We start from the raw sequence: 20,681 nt of genomic DNA, 5'->3' as shown, positions 1-20,681 counted from the left end.
AAAAAAAAAAAAAAAAAAAAAATATATATATATATATATATATATATGAAACAAAAATGTGTGCCCTAATGATTTATCACAAAGCAAACCCTCATGTAAACACCACTCAGATCAAGAAACAATCTTGCCGACGCTTCCAAAGCCTCTCTCACGTCCCCTTCATCTCCTCCTGGCAATTATGGTAATCACTTCCTTGCCTGCTTTACAGTTCCAGTGTATCCCCAAACTCTGTAGCTCTGTTTTGAATTTTATAGTAAATGGAATCCTACAGTATAACTGCTTTCATGACCGGCTTTTTTCTGCTCAAGATATTTGTGAAATTTACCCAGGATCTGATTGTAGCTGTAGTTGGTTCATTTCCACTCTTTTATAGTCTTCGATTGTATATATCTAAAATTTATTTATATATTTTACTCTTAGTGTGCATTTGGGTATTTCCAGTTTGAGCCCCCCGAAAATAGTACTGTTAAGAACACTATTCTACTGTCTATTGGTGCACATGTACACACATTTCTCTTTTCTCTCTTCCTAGGAGTGGAAATGCTGGGTCCTAGGGTGTGCTTGTAGTCAGCTCTGCTGCTACTGCCAATCCCTTTTCTAAGGGGGCTGTACTAATACACTTGTCAAGCAGCAGTGAATGAGGGTTCCGGCTGCTCTCTACTTGCCTCAATGATTAGTATCATCAGTCTTTTGAATTTTAGCTGTTTTGATAGGTTTTCTAGTTAAAGGAAAATTTTCTCTACTCACAACTCCTCTAACACCAAATGTGTGGCTTTTCCAAACCAAGAAATTCTCTAATTCTCTGTGGACACCCACTGGATGTTATACAATTTAATTCAATTCTGACACTACTACCTGGATTTAGTACAGGCCCTACAGCTTAAGGGCTCAGTCCCACAACACTGCCCCCACTTCGGATGCTAATTGCAAGTAGAAGGTCCCAGGTTATCCATACTTCGTCTTACTTGGCTAAAAATTGGGGGTTCCAACAACCCCCCTGATCAGGTTTGGTAATTTGCTATAGTGGCTCACAGAGCCTAGGCAAACACTTTATTTACTATTACCAGTTCATTATAAAGGATGTTATAAAGGATACAATGAAGAGCCAGATGAAGAGGTATGTAGGGCAAGGTGTGGGAAAGGGGTATGGACCTTCCATGTCCTCTCTGGGTGTGCCACCTTCCCAGCACCATCATTTGTCCACCAACCTGGAAGCTCTCTGAACCCTTCTGTTTAGGGTTTTTAATGGAAGTTTATTACATAGGCATCACTGATTAAATTACTGGCCATTGGTGATTAATTCAAACTCCAGTCTCTCTCCCCTCCCTGGAGGTCAGCGGAGGTGGGACTGAAATTTCTAAGTTTCTAATCATGCCTTGGTCTTTCTGGGGACTAGCTCCCATCATGAAGCTATCCAGGGACCCCAGTGACAGTCTTTTCATTAGTGTGTGATAAAATGTTCCTATCACTCTGGAGATTCCAAGGGTCTTAGAAACTCTTGTGTCAGGAACCAGGGACTTAGTCCAAATATTATAACAAAAAATGCTCCTGTTATTCCTATTATTCAGGAAATTACAAGGGTTTTAGGAACTCTGTGTCAGGAACTGAGGGCAGAGACCAAATATATATTTCTTATCACAGTAGTGTTATCTCACTTAGTGTTAGTTTACGTTTCCCCTGAGTTGAGTTCCTTTCACATGTTCATATATTCATTGGCTATTGGCTCTCATATTCTGTGAAGTTGCTGTTCAAATCTCTTGCCATTTTCCTTTTTGGTTGCCAGACTTTATTACTGTTGTTGTTGTTGATCGCAGGATTGTTTAGGTGATTCAAAATATTGTCCCTCACTCTGTGGCTTACTTTGTACTTTCTTATTGGTGTCTTGATGAACTTAATACAGTAAAATTTATAAATCTTTCCTTTACGCTTTTGGTGTCTTGTTTATAAAGTCTTTTCCTACTGTAGGTCATGAAAATATTCTCCTATCTTCTAGAAGCTTCAGGGTTCTGTATTTCACATTTAAGCTTGCGATCCATCTGGAGCTGTTTTTTCTGAATCGTATGTAATTGAGTTCAAGGTCCATTTTCACCTGCCCCCACGCCCAGCAACCCCCTATTGGGATAGCCAATATTCTCAACAACATTTATTGTAAAGTTATGCTTTGCCTAAGGTTCGGAAGTGTCATCTTAGTCATTCAGGAATCTATATATGCACAGTCTTGATTTTATCCCATTATTTTATTTGTCTATCCTTTCATTAATGAGATATTGTCTCAATTACTGTCACATCAGGGAAATTATCAATGTCTTGTAGAGTAAGTTCTCGCACCATGAACTTCTTCAAGACTACACTCACTATTCTTAGTCCATTGCCTTTCCATTGATTTCCATTTTGGAATCAGGCTAGGCCACTGCATTTTAATATATTTTCTAGAATCAGCTTGCGAATTCCATAACAACAACAACAAAACAAACACACACATAAACATCAACATACACTTAATATGATAAATACACACATAAACCAAATTTAAAAACTGATTGGGGTTTTACTCCGATAGCCCTGAATCTATAGAATTGTTTGAAGAAAATTGACATCGTTATATTAGCAAATCTTTATACTCATTGACATGGTATGTCTCTCCATTTAATTTGGTCTTCTTTAATGTCTCGTGGTAATGTTTTACAGATTTCTGTAGTTTTTTTGTTTGTTTGTTTATTTGTTTTTGCTTTTCCAACTGTATTTAGAAAAACAAATCCAGGTCCCAGTGCCCCCATGCCCTCCCCCACCCAGCCATAATTTAAATAACTTAGAGACAGAGTTGGGGCCAGGGGGGGCGGGTGCGGGGTAGGGGGGGCGGGTGCGGGGTGGGGGGGCGGGTGGGACAGAGAGGGGGGAGGCGTGTGCTTCTTGGTTATGGGACCCTTGCCCCCTCCCAGGCCCCCAGGGGCCATGGGGTCGGCAGTGGAGGCCTCAGCCAGCCTGTGCCCCGAGGGATCTCTGTGAGCCATACTACTTCTCCTAATTTTCCAAGAGCAGGAGGCCAGCCTCCTCGCCGAGGGTGGACTCCGGGTCAGGGTGGATTGGCAGGCCCTCAATGGTCAGCAGCACATGCCAGATGCCCAGCTGGTGTCCAGTTCCTCTTGAGCATGTTGACGCAGGTCTCACCGTTGGCGTCCACCTTCGGATGGAAGATCTTGGTCAACGAGTACCCTTGGGTGGGGAGGCAGGATGGTCCTTCCCCAACAGGAGTTTCATATGGAATAGGCCTCCAGCGCCGGGGTCCCCTTGGGGTTCTCGATGGTGACTTGCAGGTCTGCGAGGTCCTCCTCGTTGGAAAAGACCTTGATGCCGTCAGGTGGGTCAGCTGTCAGCGTCATCACCTCCTGTACACCAAATGGATGATGGAGGATGGGGGCAGGTTCCCCACCTTGGAGTTCATGACTGCCACTGGCAAGGGAAGGGTCTCCTGGCCCCCTTCCTGAGCTGGGGGCGGTCCCCAACTGCTGCCACTGCGGCCCTAGGGGCCCCAGCTCCCCTCCCCCCTGCCTCAACCCCCATGCACTGCACCTGCAGCTCCTCCTGCCCCAGGTGCTGGTCTTTTTTAAAAAAAATTTTTTTCCATTTCAAAAGAAATCTATTTATTATTTTTCTATTACACATAGAGGCTTTGGTCATCTGGACCAAAAAAATTATTTTTTAAAAAAGGTTTTTTAGGTCTTTGTTTTTCAAGGCAAATGACCACTTATTAGATGTTTGATTTTGTCCTCAAATCCCAGTCAGGTCTACTACCCTGATGAACTAGAAAGGACTTTGTGGGCCCTCATGATGCCTTCTCTGTTCTCCAGCCTCTCAAAGCTCTTTGTAGATCGTCTTTTTGATGCGATACTCTGAAACCCCTGTAATCTGGGGGGGTATTAGTTGGTCAACTGTACTCCCATCATTCCCTATTCCAGCTTCCTTGTCATTCAGGGTCACCTGTCAGGTTACACAATATACACAAGACAATCTGCCACAAAACACAGCTCTCCTCTTTTGCCTCACAGAAGAATTAAAGTTCCAAAATATATGCAGACCCATCTTCCATCTCCAACCATCCTCTAGTTCTTCCCAGTCTTTCCAAAGCAGTCTCACCCCTACATTCTTGTTTTTTAAAAAAATATTTATTTACTTATTTGGCTGCACTCGGTCTTAGTCACAGCATGCAGGCTCTTCATTGCAGCACACGGGCTTCTCTTTAGTTGTGGCACACTGGCTCCAGAGCTCTCAGGTTCAGTAGTTGTGGCACACAGGCTCTCTAGTTGTGGCCTGTGGGCTCTAGAGCATGCAGGCTTAGCTGCCCCGAGGCATGTGGGATCTTAGTTCCCCACCCAGGGATCACACCCATGTCCCATGCATTGGAAGGGGGATTCTTAACCACTGGACCACCAGGGAAGTCCCTCATCCCTATATTCTTGATCAGCTACATCCAAGTGGTGCCTTCTACTGCACCTCTAAAGTGGGGAGATTCTGACCCCAAGTCTTCAAATGTTCCAAGGTTCCAGAAAACAATGCTGTCACATGGGTAACAGCAAGTGTTGGGCCTTGCCCAACAATTAAAAAACACAGCAAAGGAACAAAATAAATCTGACCACTAAAACAACTTTTGATTTAGCCCCATATCCCTTATTTGAGTATTTCTCAAACAAAAGTTGTTTTTCAAGAACCAAATATATTTGACAATCTAAACCTCTATGGAGGTCACCAACCACTGACCCTAAGGGAGATTGTTACATGGGGGTTAAAAAACATACAAAACAAAACAAAACAGAGAAAATGACAAGCTGTTTTAGTTTCCCCGAGATGTCGGCCCATTCGTATCAGTTGACCAGAGTCCATTAGCAGTGAACTGGAGACCCTCCTTCAGGACACTTCACTTTTCTCCATCCGCCAGACCAGCTCGACCAACATCTCTGCCACCTTTTCAATCTTCTTGGCCTTCTCGCACAACTCTGATACTCTGTCGTCAGCCTCCCCACCGGGACGCCCATTCAAGGCGCCATCCTCCGAGGCCTCCACCTGTGTTTTTATCCGGATGAGCAGAAGGTCCATCTCCCACAGCTTGCCCCTGGTCCTCAGACACATGCTCCCAGCTTTTCGGGTGAGCTCCGTGATGTCCTCCAGCATCTGGTTGATACCCGGGAGCAGGAACTGCTCCAAATCCACCTCCGGCTCCAGCGTGTCCACCTCCTCCAGAGCTTCTACCTCGTCCAGGTCCAAGGGCCAGATTTTTCCTGCCACTGCTTCAGACCCACAGTCCCCTGGAGATGGCTGATCAACAGTTACTGCTCCAGTCGAAGTGAACCACACTCCTGGTCAACAGTATTCTGGAACTATCTTCTAAAAATTTCTCTTTACGCCTCTCACTTTCCAACTGCTTTGGGAAGAAACGCCTCGCACACAAACAGCGGAGCCTTCAATTCGCGGGTCTTTGCTGCCCTTTCATGACACTGCTGGTCCTGTGTATCTTGTGTTAGATTTGATATTTGGTAATTGGATGTTTTCAGTTTCGTTATAAATGGTATCGTTTAAAAATCTTATTTTCTAGCTGCTTATTGCTGATATAAAGAAATGCGTTTGTGTGTATCTGAAGCTTCTAGAAGATAATAGGAGACATGCCTTCATGACCTGGGATAGGAAAATAAATGCTTTTGTGTATTTTAAATAGCAACTGTGTTGAACTCTCTTGTTAATGCTAAATACCTGTAATTCTTTTGGAATTTCTTTCTTACCCCCGCTAGCTTTACTGAAATATAATTGACATATAACATTGTGTAAATTTAAGGTGTACAAATGTGATTTCCTATATATATATATAATATATAAATATATATATATATAAATGACTAGCACAATAAGGTTAGTTAACATAACCATTACCTCACATAATTACAATCTTTGTGTTGTGTTGAGAACTCTTAAGATCGACTCTCTTAGCTGCTCTCAAATATGCAGTACAATCTTATTAACTGAAGTGACCATGTAGATTATAATCTCAGAATTTATTCATCTTATAAATGACCACCTTCATTCGTCCCTCACCCTACCCCTTGGCAACCACCAATCTATTATGTTTCTATGAATTTGGTTTTTCTAGATTCCATATATAAATGAGATCATACAGTATTTGTCTTTCTCTGCCTGACTTATTTTACTTAGCATAATGCCTTCAGGGTTCATACATATTGTTGCAAGTGGCAGGATTTTCTTCTTTTTCATGACCGAATTATATATATATCTCACGTTTCTTAATTTATTCATCCTTTCATGGACACCTAGGTTGTTTCCATGTCTTGGCTATTGCAAATAATGCTTTAATGAAATAGGGGGTGAAGAAATCTCTTTATTTACTTATTTTAAAATTATTTACATTATTTATTTATTTGAATTATAATTAACATACAATATTATATTAGTTTCAGGTAAAACAGATAACTAATAAGAACCTACTGTATAGCACAGGGAACTCAATACTCTGCAGGTATTTCTTTGAGACAGTGATTTAATTTCCTTCAGATATATACTCAGAAGTAGAATTTGCTAGATCATACAGTAGTTCTATTTGTGTGTGTGTGTGTGTGTGTGTGCGTGTGCGTGTATGTTTATGTGTGTGGAACCTCCATACTGTTTTCCACAGTGGCTGTACCATTTTACATTCCTTCTTCAGAATTTCTATGAACATACACACACATATCATCTGTGAATAATGAAAGTATTATTCCTTCCTCTCCAATCTCTTCCTCCTTCTTCAATTTTCTTTCTCTTTTTCCTTCTCTCTCTCTCTCTCTTTTTTCTGTAATAGCTATGCTCCCTTTCTGCACTGTCTGGAACCTTCAGTTCATTGTTAAATGGGAGTGGTGATAGCAGACATACTTGTCTTGTTCCACGTAAGAGAGCTTTCACCATTTCATCACTAAGCTTAATGCTTGCTGTGTATTATCTTGTTGATACTGTTTTTGAAATAAAGAAATTACCTTCTCTTTCTAGTTTGCTAAGAATCTTTATTATAAATAGTGAATTCTATCACAATATTTTCTCCATTTATTAAGATAGTCATATGATTTTTCTCTTATTCCATTAATGTGATAAATTATATTGCTTGATTTTTAACTTTTCAATCAATTTTGTATTCCTGAAATAAACTCAAATTTTTATATTTTGCTAAATTTTATTTGTTAATATTTTATTCGGATCTTTTTCAATCTGTTCTGGGTGACATTGGCTTGGAATTTTTCTTTCTCAGGATGTTTTTGTCATGTTTTGATATCAAGGTTATTAAGCTCCCTCAAATATGATGGGAAATAGTCCCTCGTTTACTGTTCTCTAGAAAAGTCTGTTTAAGTGTTTGGTAGAATTCACCAGCAAAGCCATCTGGACCTGTTGTTATTCTCTGTGGAAAGGAATTACATTAACAATCTAGTTTCTTTGATAGTTGTAAAACAACTTAGGCTTTCTATTCTTCTGTTTATTTGGTAACTTGTGTTTTTGTCCATGTCATCTGAATTTTTAAGTTTATTGGCATGAAGTTTTTCATAATATCCTTTTATGATCATTTTAATGTCTGTATGATCTATTGCAGGAGTCAGCAAATGAAAACTCTCTGGCCAAATCTGACCCATGGCCTGCTTTTGTTTGGCTCAGCAAGCTAAGAATAATTTTTACATTTTTAAATGTTGTTAAAAACAAAATGAAACAAAACAGAACAAAACAAAACAAGCATACACACAAGAATATGTGACAGAGTCCTTAAGCCCTGTTCTTACCTTTATATTCCCTTCATTTTATTTTTAAAAATGTTATTGAAGTATAGTTGATTTACTATGTTGTGTTAATTTCTGCTGTACAGCAAAGTGATTCAGCTATACATACATATTCTTTTTCATATTTGTTTTCATTATGGTTTATCACAGGATACTGAATATATTTCCCTGTGCTATACAATAGGAACTTGTTGTTTATCCATTCTGTATATAATAGTTTGCATCTGCTAATCCCAAATTTCCAATCCTTCCCTTCCCTATCCCCCTCACCCTTGGCGATCACAAGTCTGTTCTCTATATCTGTGAGTCTGTTTCTGTTTCGTAGATATGTTCATTTGTGTTGTATTTTAGACTCCATGTGTAAGTGATATAATATGGTATTTGTCTTTCTCTTTCTGACTTACTTCGCTTTGTATGATAATGTCTAGGTTCATCTGTGTTTCTGTAAATACCATTATTTCCTTCTTTTTTATGGCTGAGTAATACATACACATATACACACACACACACACACACACACACACCATATCTTCATTATCCATTCACCTGGATAATATCCATTGATGGACACTTAGGTTGTTTCCACATCTTGGCTATTGTAAATAGCGCTGCTACAAACATAGGGTGCATGTATCTTTTCAAATTATAGTTTTGTTTGGATATATACCCAGGACTGGGATTTCTGGATCATATGGCAACTCTGTTAGTTTTCTGAGGAACCTCCATACTGTTTTTCATAGGGGCTGCATCAATTTGTATTCCCACCAACAGTGTAGGAGGGTTTCCTTTTCTCCACATCCCCTCCAGCTTTTGTTATTTGTAGACGTTTTACTGATGGCCATTCTGACTGGTGTGAGGTGGTACCTCATTGTAGTTTTGATTTGCATTTCTGTAATAATTAGTGATGATGAGCATCTTTTTATGTGCCTAATGGCCATCTGTATGTCTTTTTTGGAGAAATGTCTCTTTAGGTCTTCTGCCCATTTTTTGATTGGGTTTTTTTTGTTGTTGTTGTTATTGAGTTGTAGGGGTTGTTTGTACATTTTGGAGATTAAGCTCTTATCAGTCACATCATTTGCAAATATATTCTCTCAGTCTGTAGGTTGTCTTTTCATTTTGTTTATGTTTTCCTCTACTGCAAAAACAAAAGCTTATAAGTTTTATTAGGTCCCATCTGCTTATTTTTGCTTTTATTTCTATTGTCTTGGGAGACTGACATAAAAAAACATTGGTATGATTATGTCAGAGAATGTTTTGTATATGTTCTTTTCTAGGAGTTTTATGGTGTCCTGTCTCATATTTAAGTCTTTAAGCCATTTTGAGTTAATTCTGTGTATGGCGTGAGGGTGTGTTTTAACTTTATTGTTTTGCATGCAGCTGCCTGCTTTCCTTCATTTTAAATTATTTTATTTAATTTCCTATTCTCAGCTATCTTCGTGAGAGGACAATTTTTGTAAATAATCCATGTGCATTGGAAAAGGTCAGGTGTGCTATAATATTATTTGATTCTTCTATATCCTTCCTGAATTCTTGTCTCCTTATTCTAATAAGTTAATGAAAGTTGTGTAAAAAACTTTTTCTTTTATTGTGGATTTGAATACTTACCCTTGGAGCTCGGATCAAATTTTGCTCTACATATTTTGAGGTGATGTTATTAGATTATAAGAATAATAAAGGAATACTATCAACAACTTTATGCCCACACATTTGATAACCTGGATGAAGTTGGCCAATTCCCTGAGAGACACAATTTGCTGAAACTCACACAAGAAGAAATAGACTATCTGAATAGGCCTGAATCTACTAAAGAAATTGAATTAATTACCTTCTAAACAGTAAGCACCAAGTCCAGATGGGTTCATTGGTGAATTCAACCAAACATTTTAGGAAGAAATTTTACCAGTTCTCTACAATGTGTTCCAGAAGATATGAACAGAGGAAAGACTTTATAATTCATTCTATAAAGTCAGCATTACCCTAATACCAAACCAGACAAAGACATTGTAAGAAAAGAAAACTATGGACCTATATCTCTCATGAACATAGATGTAAAAATCATAAACAAAATAGCAGCAAATCAAATCCAGCAATGTATAAAAAGAATTATACACCCTGACCAAGTGCAATTTATCCCAGGTATGCAAGACTGGTTCAACATTTAAAAATCAATTAATATAATTCATCACATCAACAGGTTAAAATAGAAAAATCACATGATCTTATCATAGATGCAGAAAAAAGCTTTTGATAAAATCCAAAACTTATTTATAATAAAAACTCTCTTTTAATAGATGGGAACTTTCCCAACTTGATAAAGGACATCTACGAAAACCCTATAGCTAACACCATATTTAATAGAAACTTGAAGCTTTCACAGTAAAATCAAGTACAAGGCAAGGATGTCCCCTCTCATGACTCACAATCAATATTATACTGGAAGCTATAGCTAATGCAACAGCTCATGAACAGGAAATAAAAGGTATATAAACTGAGAAAAGGGAAATAAAACTGTCTTTGTTCAAGGATGACATGGTCATCTATATAGAGCATCCAAAAGAATTGATAAAAAAAAATTCCTGGGACTTGTAAGTGATTATGTTGCAGGATACAATGTTAATATACAAAAGTCAATTATTTTCCTATATACCAGCAATGAATAAATGGAACTTGAATTAAAAAACACAATACCATTTACATTAGCACCCCAAAATAAATTACTTAGGTACAAAATAACAAAATATGTACAAGATTTACATGAGGAAATGTACAAAGCTCTGATTAACAAAATCGAAAAAGAACTAAAGAAATGGAGAAGTATTCCATGTTCATTGGTAGGAAGACTCAATATTAAGATGTCATTTCTTCCCAAATTGATACAGAGATTCAAAAATACCAAACAATATACCATCAAGTTATATTTTGGACATCAACAAACTGATTCTAAAGGTTATATGCAGAGACAAAAGACCCCAAATAGCCAACACAATATCGAAGGAGAAGAACAGTTAAGGAACTGACACTACCTGACTTCAAAACGTATACAGAGCTACAGTAATCAAGATGGTGTGGTATTGGTGAAAGAATAGACAAATTGATCAATGGAACAGAATAGAGAGGCCAAAAATAGACCCATAAATACAGTCAACTGACCTTTGATAAAGGAGAAAAGGCAATACAATGGAGCAAAGATAATCTTATCAACAAATGGCAATAGAACAACTGGACAGCCACATGCAAAAAATGAAACTAGAGATGATCTTTCACATTTGACAAAAATTAACTCAAAAGGGATCAGAGACCTAAATGTATTATAAAACATAAAACTATAAAACTAGTAGAGGAGATTGGCTCAACATGGTGGAGTAGAGGACATACACTCACTCCCTCTTGTGAGAGTACCAGAACCACAACTACCTGCTGAACAATCATCAACAGCAAGACGCTGGAACTCACCAAAAAAGGTATCCCACATCCAAAGACAAAGGAGAAGCCGCAATGAGACAGTATGAGGGGCACAATCACAATAAAATAAAATTCCATAACTGCTGGGTGGGTGACTCACAAACTGGAGAACACTTATACCACATAAGTCCACCCACTGGAGTGAAGGTTCTGAGTCCCACGTTAGGCTTCCCAACCTGGGGGTCTGGCAATGAGAGGAGGAATTCCAATAGAATCAGACTTTGAAGGCTAGCGGGATTTGATTGCAGGACTTCAACAGGACTGGGGGTAACAGAGAATCCACACTTGGAAGGCACACACAAAGAAGTGTGCGAATTGGGACCCAGGGGAAGGAGCGGTGACCCCATAGAAGACTGAACCAGACCTACCTGCTACTGTCGGGGCGTCTCTTGGAGAGGCAGGGGGTGGCTGTGGCTCACCGTGAGAAAATGACACTGGCAACAGAAGATCTGGGAAGTACTCCTTGGCACGAGCCCTGCCAGAGACTGCCATTAGCTGCACCAAAGAGCCCAGGTAGGCTCCAGTGTTGGGTTGCCACAGGCTAAACCACCAACAGGGAGGGAACCCAGCCCCACCCATCAGCAGACAAGTGGATTAAAGTTTTACCGAGCTCTGCCCACCAGAGCAAAACCCAGCTCTACCCACCACCAGTCCCTCCCATCAGGAAACTTGCACAAGTCTCTTAGATAGCCTCATCCACCAGAGGGCAGACAGCAGAAGCAAGAAGAACTACAATCTTGCAGCCTGTGGAACAAAAACCACATTCACAGAAAGACAGACAAGATGAAAAGGCAGAGGGCTTTGTACCAGATGAAGTAACAAGATAAAACCGCAGAAAAACAACTAAATGAAGTGGAGAAAGGAAACCTTCCAGATAAAGAATTCAGAATGATAGTGAATATGATCCAGGACCTCAGAAAAAGAAAGGAGGCAAAGATGGAGAAGATGCAAAAAATGTTTAACAAAGACCTAGAAGAATTAAAGAACAAACACTTAGAATTAAAGAACAAACAAACAGAGATGAACAATACAATACTGAAATGAAAACTACACTAGGATGAATCAATAGCAGAATAACTGAGGAAGAAGAACAGATAAGTGACCTGGAAGACAGAATGGTGGAATTCACTGCTGTGGAACAGAAAAAGAAAAAAAGAATGAAAAGAAATGAAGACAGCCTAAGAGACTTCTGGGACAACATTAAATGCAACAATATTTGCATTATTAGGGTCCCAGAAGGAGAGGAGAGAGAGAGGACCCGAGAAAATATTTGAAGAAATTATAGTCGAAAACTTCCCCTAACATGGGAAAGGAAATAGCCAGCCAAGTCCAGGAAGTGCAGAGAGTTCAAGGCAGGATAAACCCAAGGAGAAACACACTGAGACACATAGTAATCAAACTGACAAAAATCAAAGAAAAAGAAAAATTGTTAAAAGCAACAAGGGAAAAACAACAAATAACATGCAAGCGAACTCCCATAAGGTTAACAGCTGATTTCTCAGCAGAAACTCTAAAGGCTGGAAGGGAGTGGCATGATATATTTAACGTGATGAAAGGGAAGAACGTACAACCAAGATTACTCTACCTGGCAAGGATCTCATTCAGATTTGATGGAGATATCAAAAGCTTTACAGACAAGCACAAGCTAAGAGAATTCAGCACCACCAAACCAGCTCTACAACAAATGCTAAAGGAACTTCTCTAACTGGGAAACACAAGAGAAGAAAAGGACCTACAAAAACAAACCCATAACAATTAAAAAAGTGGTAACAGGAACATACATATCAATAACAACTTTAAATGTGAATGGAATAAATGCTCCCATCAAAAGACACAGGCTTGCTGAATGGATACACAAACAAGACTATTATATATGCTGTCTACAAGAAACCCACTTCAGACCTAGGGACACATTCAGACTGAAAGTGACAGGTTGGAAAATGATATTCCATGAAAATGGAAATCACAAGAAAGCTGGAGTAGTAATACTCATATCAGACAAAATAGACTTAAAATAAAGAATGTTACAAGTGACAAGGAAGGACACAACATAATGATCAAGGGATCAATACAAGAAGAAGATATAACAATTATAAATATATATGCACCCAACATAGGAACACCTCAATACATAAGGCAACTGCTAACAGCTATAAAAGAGGAAATTGACAATATCACAATAGTGGGGGACTTTAACACCTCACGCCAATGGACAGATCATCCAAACAGAAAATTAATAAGAAAAAACAAGCTTTAAAAGACACAATAGGCCAGATATATTTAATTGATATTTATAGGACATTCCATCCAAAAAAGCAGATTACACTTTCTTCTCAACTGCACACGGAACATTCTCCAGGATAGATCACATCGTGGGTCACAAATCAAGCCTCAGTAAATTTAAGAAAATTGAAATCATATCAAGCACCTTTTTTGACCACAATACCATGAGATTAGAAATCAATTAGAGGGAAAAAAATGTAAAAAACACAAACACATGGAGGGTAAACAATATGTTACTAAATAACCAAGAGATCACTAAAGAAATCAAAGAGGAAATCAAAAAATCCTAGAGACAAGTTACAAGGAAAACATAACAATCCAAAACCTATGGTATGCAGCAAAAGCAGTTCTAAGAGGGAAGTTTATAGCTATACAAGCCTACCTCAAGAAACAAGAAATATCTCAAATAAAAAATCTAACCTTACACCTAAAGGAACTACAGAAAGAAGAACAAACAAAATGCAAAGTTAGTAGAAGGAAAGAAATCATAAAGATCAGAGCAGAAATAAATGAAATAGAAACAAAGAAAACAATAGCAAAGATCAATAAAACTAAAAGCTGGTTCTTTGAGAAGATAAACAAAATTGATAAACCATTAGCCAGACTCATCAAGAAAAAGAGGGAGAGGACTCAAATCAATAAAATTAGAAATGAAAAAGAACAAGTTATAACAGACACTGCAGAAATACAAAGGATCATGAGAGGTTACTACAAGCAACTGTATGCTAATAAAATGGACAACCTGGAAGAAATGGACAAATTCTTAGAAAAGTACAACCTTCCAAGACTGAACCAGGAAGAAACAGAAAATATAAACAGACCAATCACAAGCACTGAAATTGAAACTGTGATTAAAAATCTTCCAGCAAACAAAAGTCCAGGCCAGATGGCTTCACAGGTGAATTCTATCAAGCACTTAGAGAAAAGCTAATACCCATCCTTCTCAAACTCTTCCAAAATATAACAGAGGGAGGAACACTCCCAAACTCATTCTATGAGGCCACCATCACCCTGATACCAAAACCAGACAAAGATACTACACAAAAAAGAAAATTACAGACCAATATCACAGATGAATATAGATGCAAAAATCCTCAACAAAATACTAGCAAACAGAATACAATAACACATAAAAAGGATCATACACCATGATCAAGTGCGATTTATCCCAGGGATGCAAGAATTCTTCAATATATGAAAATCCATCAATGTGATACACCATATTAACAAACTGAAGAAGAAAAACCATATGATCATCTCAATTGATGCAGAAAAAGCTTTCAACAAAATTCAACACCCATTTACGATAAAAACTCTCCCAAAAGTGGGCATAGAGGGACCCTACCTCAACATAATAAAGGCCATATATGACAAACCCACAGCAAACATCATTCTCAATGGTGAAAAACTGAAAGCATTTCCTCTAAGATCAGGAACGAGACAAGGATGTCCACTCTCGCCACTATTATTCAACATAGTTTTGGGAAGTCCTAGCCATGGCAATCAGAGAAGAAAAAGAAATAAAAGGAATACAAATTGGAAAAGAAGAAGTAAAACCGTCACTGTTTGCAGATGACATGATACTATACATAGAGAATCCTAAAAATGCCACCAGAAAACTACTAGAGCTAATCAATGAATTTGGTAAAGTTGTAGGATACAATATTAATGCACAGAAATCTCTTGCATTCCTATACACTAATGATGAAATATCTGAAAGAGAAATTAAGGAAACACTCCCATTTACCATGGCAACAAAAAGAATAAAATACCTAGGAATAAACCTACCTACGGAGACAAAAGACCTGTATGCAGAAATCTATGACGCTGATGCAAGTAATTAAAGATGATGCCAAAAGATGGAGAGGTATACCATGTTCTTGGATTGGAAGAATCAATATTGTGAAAATGACTATGCTACTCAAAGCAATCTACAGATTCAATACAATCCCTATCAAATTACCAATGGCATTTTTTACAGAAGTAGAACAAAAAATCCTAAAATTTGTATGGAGACAGAAGAGACCCCGAATAGCCAAAGTAGTCTTGAGGGAAAAAAGTGGAGCTGGAGGAATCAGACTCCCTGACTTCAGACTATACTACAAAGCTACAGTAATCAAGACAATATGGTACCTGCACAAAACCAGAAATATAGAGAACAGGATAGAAAGCCCAGAGATAAACCCACACACCTATGGTCAACTAATTATTAGAGAAATGCAAATCAAAACTACAATGAGGTATTACCTCACACCAGTCAGAATGGGCATCATCAGAAAATCTACAAACAACAAATGCTGGAGAGGGTGTGGAGAAATGGGAACCCTCTTGCACCATTGGTGGGAATGTAAATTGATACAGCCACTATGGAGAACAGTATGGAGGTTCCTTAAAAAATGAAAAATAGAATTACCATATGACCCAGCAATCCCACTACTGGGCATATACCCAGAGAAAACCATAATTCAAAAAGACACATGCACCCCAGTGTTCATTGCAGCACTATTTACAATAGCCAGGTCATTGAAGCAAACTAAATGCCCACAGACAGACAAATGTATAAAGAAGATGTGGTACATATATACAATGGAATATTACTCAGCCATAAAAAGGAACGAAATTGGGTCATTTGTAGAGACGTGGATGGGTGTAGAGACTGTCATACAGAGTGAAGTAAGTCAGAAAGAGAAAAACAAATATTGTATATTAATGCATATATATGGAACCCTGAAAAATGGTACAGATGAACTGGTTTGCAGGGCAGAAATTGAGACACAGAAGTAGAAAACAAACGTATGGACACAAAGGGGGGAAAGCGACTGGGGGGTGGCACGGTGTGATGAATTGGGAGATTGGGATTAACATGTATACACTAATATGTATAAAATTGATGACTAACAAGAACCTGCTGTATAAAAATATAAATAAAATAGAATTCAAAAAACATACGAATAGAAGATAACATAGAGAAAACCTAGATAACCTTGGGTATGTGATGAATTTTTAGATACCCATAGGAATGATCCATTAAAGAAATGATTGATAAGCTAGACTTCATTAAAATTAAAAATTCTTCCCTGCAAAAGGCACTGTCAAGAGAATGAGAAGACAAGCCACAGAGTGGGAGAAAATACCTGCAAACACATCTGATAAAGGACTGTTATCCAAAACATACAGAGAACTTTTAAAAGTCAAAAATGAGAAAACAAACAACCAGATTAAAAAATAGGCAAAAGGCTGAACAGAGACCTCACCAAATAAGGTATACAGATGGCAAATAAGCAGATGATAAGATGTTTTAGATCATATGTTATTAGGGAACTGCAAATTAAAACAACACTGAGTTAGGCTACCAAGCTATTAGAACAGCCAAAATCCAAAACACTGATAACACCAATTGCTGACAAAGATGTGGAAAAATAGGAACTCTTGTTTATTGCTGGTGGGAATGCAAAATGGTACAAACACTTTGGAGCAATTTTGTGTTTTTTTACAAAACATATTTTACCATGTGATCCAGCAATTGCACTCCTTGGTATTACCCAAAGGAGTGGGAAATATATGTCCACAAAAAACCTGCACATGAATGTTTATAGCAGCTTTATTCAAAATTGCCCAAACTTGGAAGCAACCGAGATGTCCTTCAGTAGCTGAATGCATAAAAAAAAACTCTGGTACATCCTGACAGTGGAGCATTATGCAGAACTAAAAAGAAAGCAGCTATCAAGCCATGAAAAGACACGGAGGAAACTTAAATGTGTATTACTGAGTGAAAGAAGCCAGTCTTAAAGTATATGGTTCCAAGTGTGTAACATCCTGGAAAAGGCAAAACTATGGGGACAGTAAAATCAGTGATCAGCAATGAGTGTTTGCTGGGATTGGCGAAGCGGGTAGGGATGAACAGGCTGATTACAGAGGATATTTAGTGCAGTGAAAATACTCTATATGATACCATAGTGAAGGATACGTGTCATTATACGTTTGTCCAAACCCACAGAATGTGCACCGCAGAGTGAACTGTAATGTAAACTGTGGACTTTGGGTGCTTATGATGTGTCAGTGTAGGTCCATCAGTTGTAACAAATGGCCCACTCTGGTGGAGGATGTGGATAATGGGGGAGGCCGTGCATGTGTGGGGACAGGGGTTTTATGGGAAATCGCTGTACCTTCCCCTCAATTTCGCTGTAAAGCTATAACTGCTCTAAAAGAGCTGTTTTCTTAATTAAAAAAAAAAAAAGAGTTGGGAGGAGGAGGAATTGGAAGAAGGTGGTCCGAACCCATGCCCCCTGCACTGGAAGCTCAGAGTCCTAACCACTGGACAACCAGGGAAGTCCCTCATTCCAAATTTTTGAATGTCATTTTTCTTACCTAAATTCAAGCTGTTCACAATCGTAAGCAGTAAGAAAGACTTTGATTTAAAGCTTTAGACATCTTTTCATACTTTTACCCAAAATAAATGATCTTAACCATTTACTCTTAAAGATTCAGTTTTAAAAATTATTCTACCAGCTCATTTCATTTTTTCTCAAGAAACAAGGGAAGTAGATTTTTATAAACAAAAATGAGTACTTGTTTATTACCCCTATGTGAAAATATTCATGTTGGGTGTTCCTTTATTTTCTTCTGAATGGTGGTGACCTTTGAGATAAAAATAACTGATGGAAAGACAAAGTGAAAGTCTTGCCTCAGAACTTGCTCACAGCCAGAGCTCTGTATGTGCTAAGTTGTACCTTGAAGCGTGGCTGCAGTGTGATTCTGGTTTGGTGGCTGGAGACGCCAGGTTAAGATTCAGGACCCATTCAGCTGTGGCAGAGCTGCAGAGGGACTTACTCAACAACATCAGGTTTGAAGCCAGTGAAAGGAGGGTATGATGGGAGGGGCAGCAGGGGAGGGCCCCAATGGCCTTATACAGACGCTCATCTAATGGACAAAAGCTGCTCTGAACTTTAGACCATTCTCGACTCCTGCCTCCACCAAACAGCCACCAAATCCACAGAAACCATACCTGCAATGATTTGTTGGAGACTGAACTGTTCATTTTGATTTCCCTGAACAGGACGCCACCTTGCATCCTTCCATCTGTTGATACTAAATGTTCAGAAAAAGGCACGTCCCAGCTGGGATGGGGCCCTGATGTCCTTATCTGACAGGAGAGGTATCTATTACATGACTGGTTCTATGCCTTGCTCAACAACTTACATGTAGTGAGGCCATAGACAAATTGCTTTATCTGTGTCTGCTCTTTTCTGTATCTGTAATCTGAAGATAATAGAGTTACCTTACACACTTTAGTGACACACTTGTGAAGATAAATGGAGGCTGAAATGTAATGTGTCTGCACAGTCCCAAGAGCTCTGGAAATAAAGGCTATGTATAAATAAAAATGTATTATGAATGCCTGAATATTAATAAAAGCTTTTACATTTTACCCTCATGGCACACTACGAAGTCATAACTGTTGAATATCAAACAGATCTTTTTTTTTTTTCCCCTCCAAAATAACACGTCTAAACTCTCTTAGTCCCTAGAAAATAACCATAAAGAAGGTAAAATTTGTCTCTGTGCTCCCAGGTTCCCCTTTTTCTTCTCATCCATGCCACCATTGCAAATGAGTTCAGGCCTTTCATGGACCTTCTACCTCCATTAAAATACACTCTCAGCCAAGGATTTCATAAATGTATCAATTGAGGTAGAAATGACTGACAAAGCTAATATGTTACATTTTTTTAAGTATGTTTTAAACTTGAAAATGGTACACAATCTTTAGCCTAATGGTTTAATCTAAAATGGAATTTTCAGGTTTCCATCTGAGTATCAGGTGAGGTTTTTCTGTTGTTTTTTTTTTCCCTTCTGATGGTGGTAGGGGTGAGGAAAGGAGGGAAATAACAAGTTGGAGCTTGTGAAATCTTACTACATAGGTCCAGGTATTGAACAATAACTCTAGTATTAAACACTTTCTATATCACCAACCATACTTTTACTATATCAAATGCAACCCTCACTGAAGTAAACAGTATTTGTCCTTTTTTTTTTAAACAGATGAGAGTAGTGAAGCTTGAAGAGATTGAATAACTGAGGTCACAAACCCAGAAAAGAGTCGAGTTGAGCTCAAATTTGAACGCAAGCTTGTTTGTCTCCAAAGTGTTTTTCTTACCATGTACAATAATGAAACAAATCATAATTTGTAGAACTGCCCTTATGACTGACTTTGGACTCACCTCCTTTTGTTTCATTCATGCTGGTCAAGCACACATCTTTTGATGCTATAGGGCTTCACATCCCTGGCTCTGTAATTCTTGCCACTGAAATAGACATGCATATACATTCAGCCTGCTCTCCGAAATAATTACGTGGTGGTGAAATATCATCAATAGATCTATGGTAACTTCTAAATGCTCTTCAGTATTTCATCAAATTTAATGATGAATGTGTTTTCACTAAAAATCAGAAAAAAAAAGAATGCTGTAGTAATATGCATATGTATGACTCAATCCAAAGGCCTTTTTTAAAAAAAATAAATTTATTTATTTATGGCTGTGTTGGGTCTTCGTTGGGGTGCATGTGCCTCTCCTTGCGGTGGCTTCTCTTGTTGCGGAGTGCAGGCTCTAGGCACACGGGCTTCAGTAGTTGTGGCTTGCGGGCTCTAGAGCGCAGGCTCAGTAGTTGTAGTGCACGGGCTTAGTTGCTCCGAGGCATGTGGGATCTTCCCGCATCAGGGCTCAAACCCGTGTCCCCTGCATTGGCAGGTGGATTCTTAACCACTGAGCCACCAGGGAGGCCCAAAGGCCTTTTCTTTATCAGCAATTTCCTTGACATATATATAACATTTTTCCTAAATCTCTCTATTCTTACGTTGTAATATATTTTTAGTTCTCTTGCTCCTTCTTCAGTCAGTTCTGTTACTTTTTTCCTGCTCTTCTTTCTTTTAACAGAGCTTTTACATAAGAATTCTGTTATGTTTTTCTTTCCCATTACTTCTTAAGCATTTGCAATTTTCATGTCTGCTTTTATTTCTTTCCAGTATGAAACTTGATTCAGGCAATTCAGGATTGAGTTTTCTTTCATTCTCCTCGCCCCATTGCTTTTCTGTATACTTACGCTTATTTTCTCTCTCTCTCTGTCTCTGTCTCTCTCTCA

The 20,681-nt window shown here is 38.5% G+C and overlaps 1 pseudogene; it reads right to left on the bottom strand.

Annotated features, from left to right (window-relative positions):
- Window positions 1-3,442, bottom strand: part of LOC114885456 — a 56,900-nt pseudogene extending 53,458 nt beyond the window's left edge.
- Window positions 3,443-20,681: the final 17,239 nt, after the last annotated feature.

The sequence above is a fragment of the Monodon monoceros genome, unplaced genomic scaffold, assembly GCF_005190385.1.
Source record: "Monodon monoceros isolate NGI ecotype Baffin Bay Population unplaced genomic scaffold, NGI_Narwhal_1 Super_Scaffold_6, whole genome shotgun sequence".
In the NCBI taxonomy this organism is placed as follows: Eukaryota; Metazoa; Chordata; class Mammalia; order Artiodactyla; family Monodontidae; genus Monodon; species Monodon monoceros.
Note: the sequence above shows the minus strand (reverse complement) of the source record. Positions and strands in the feature narration are given on the sequence as shown.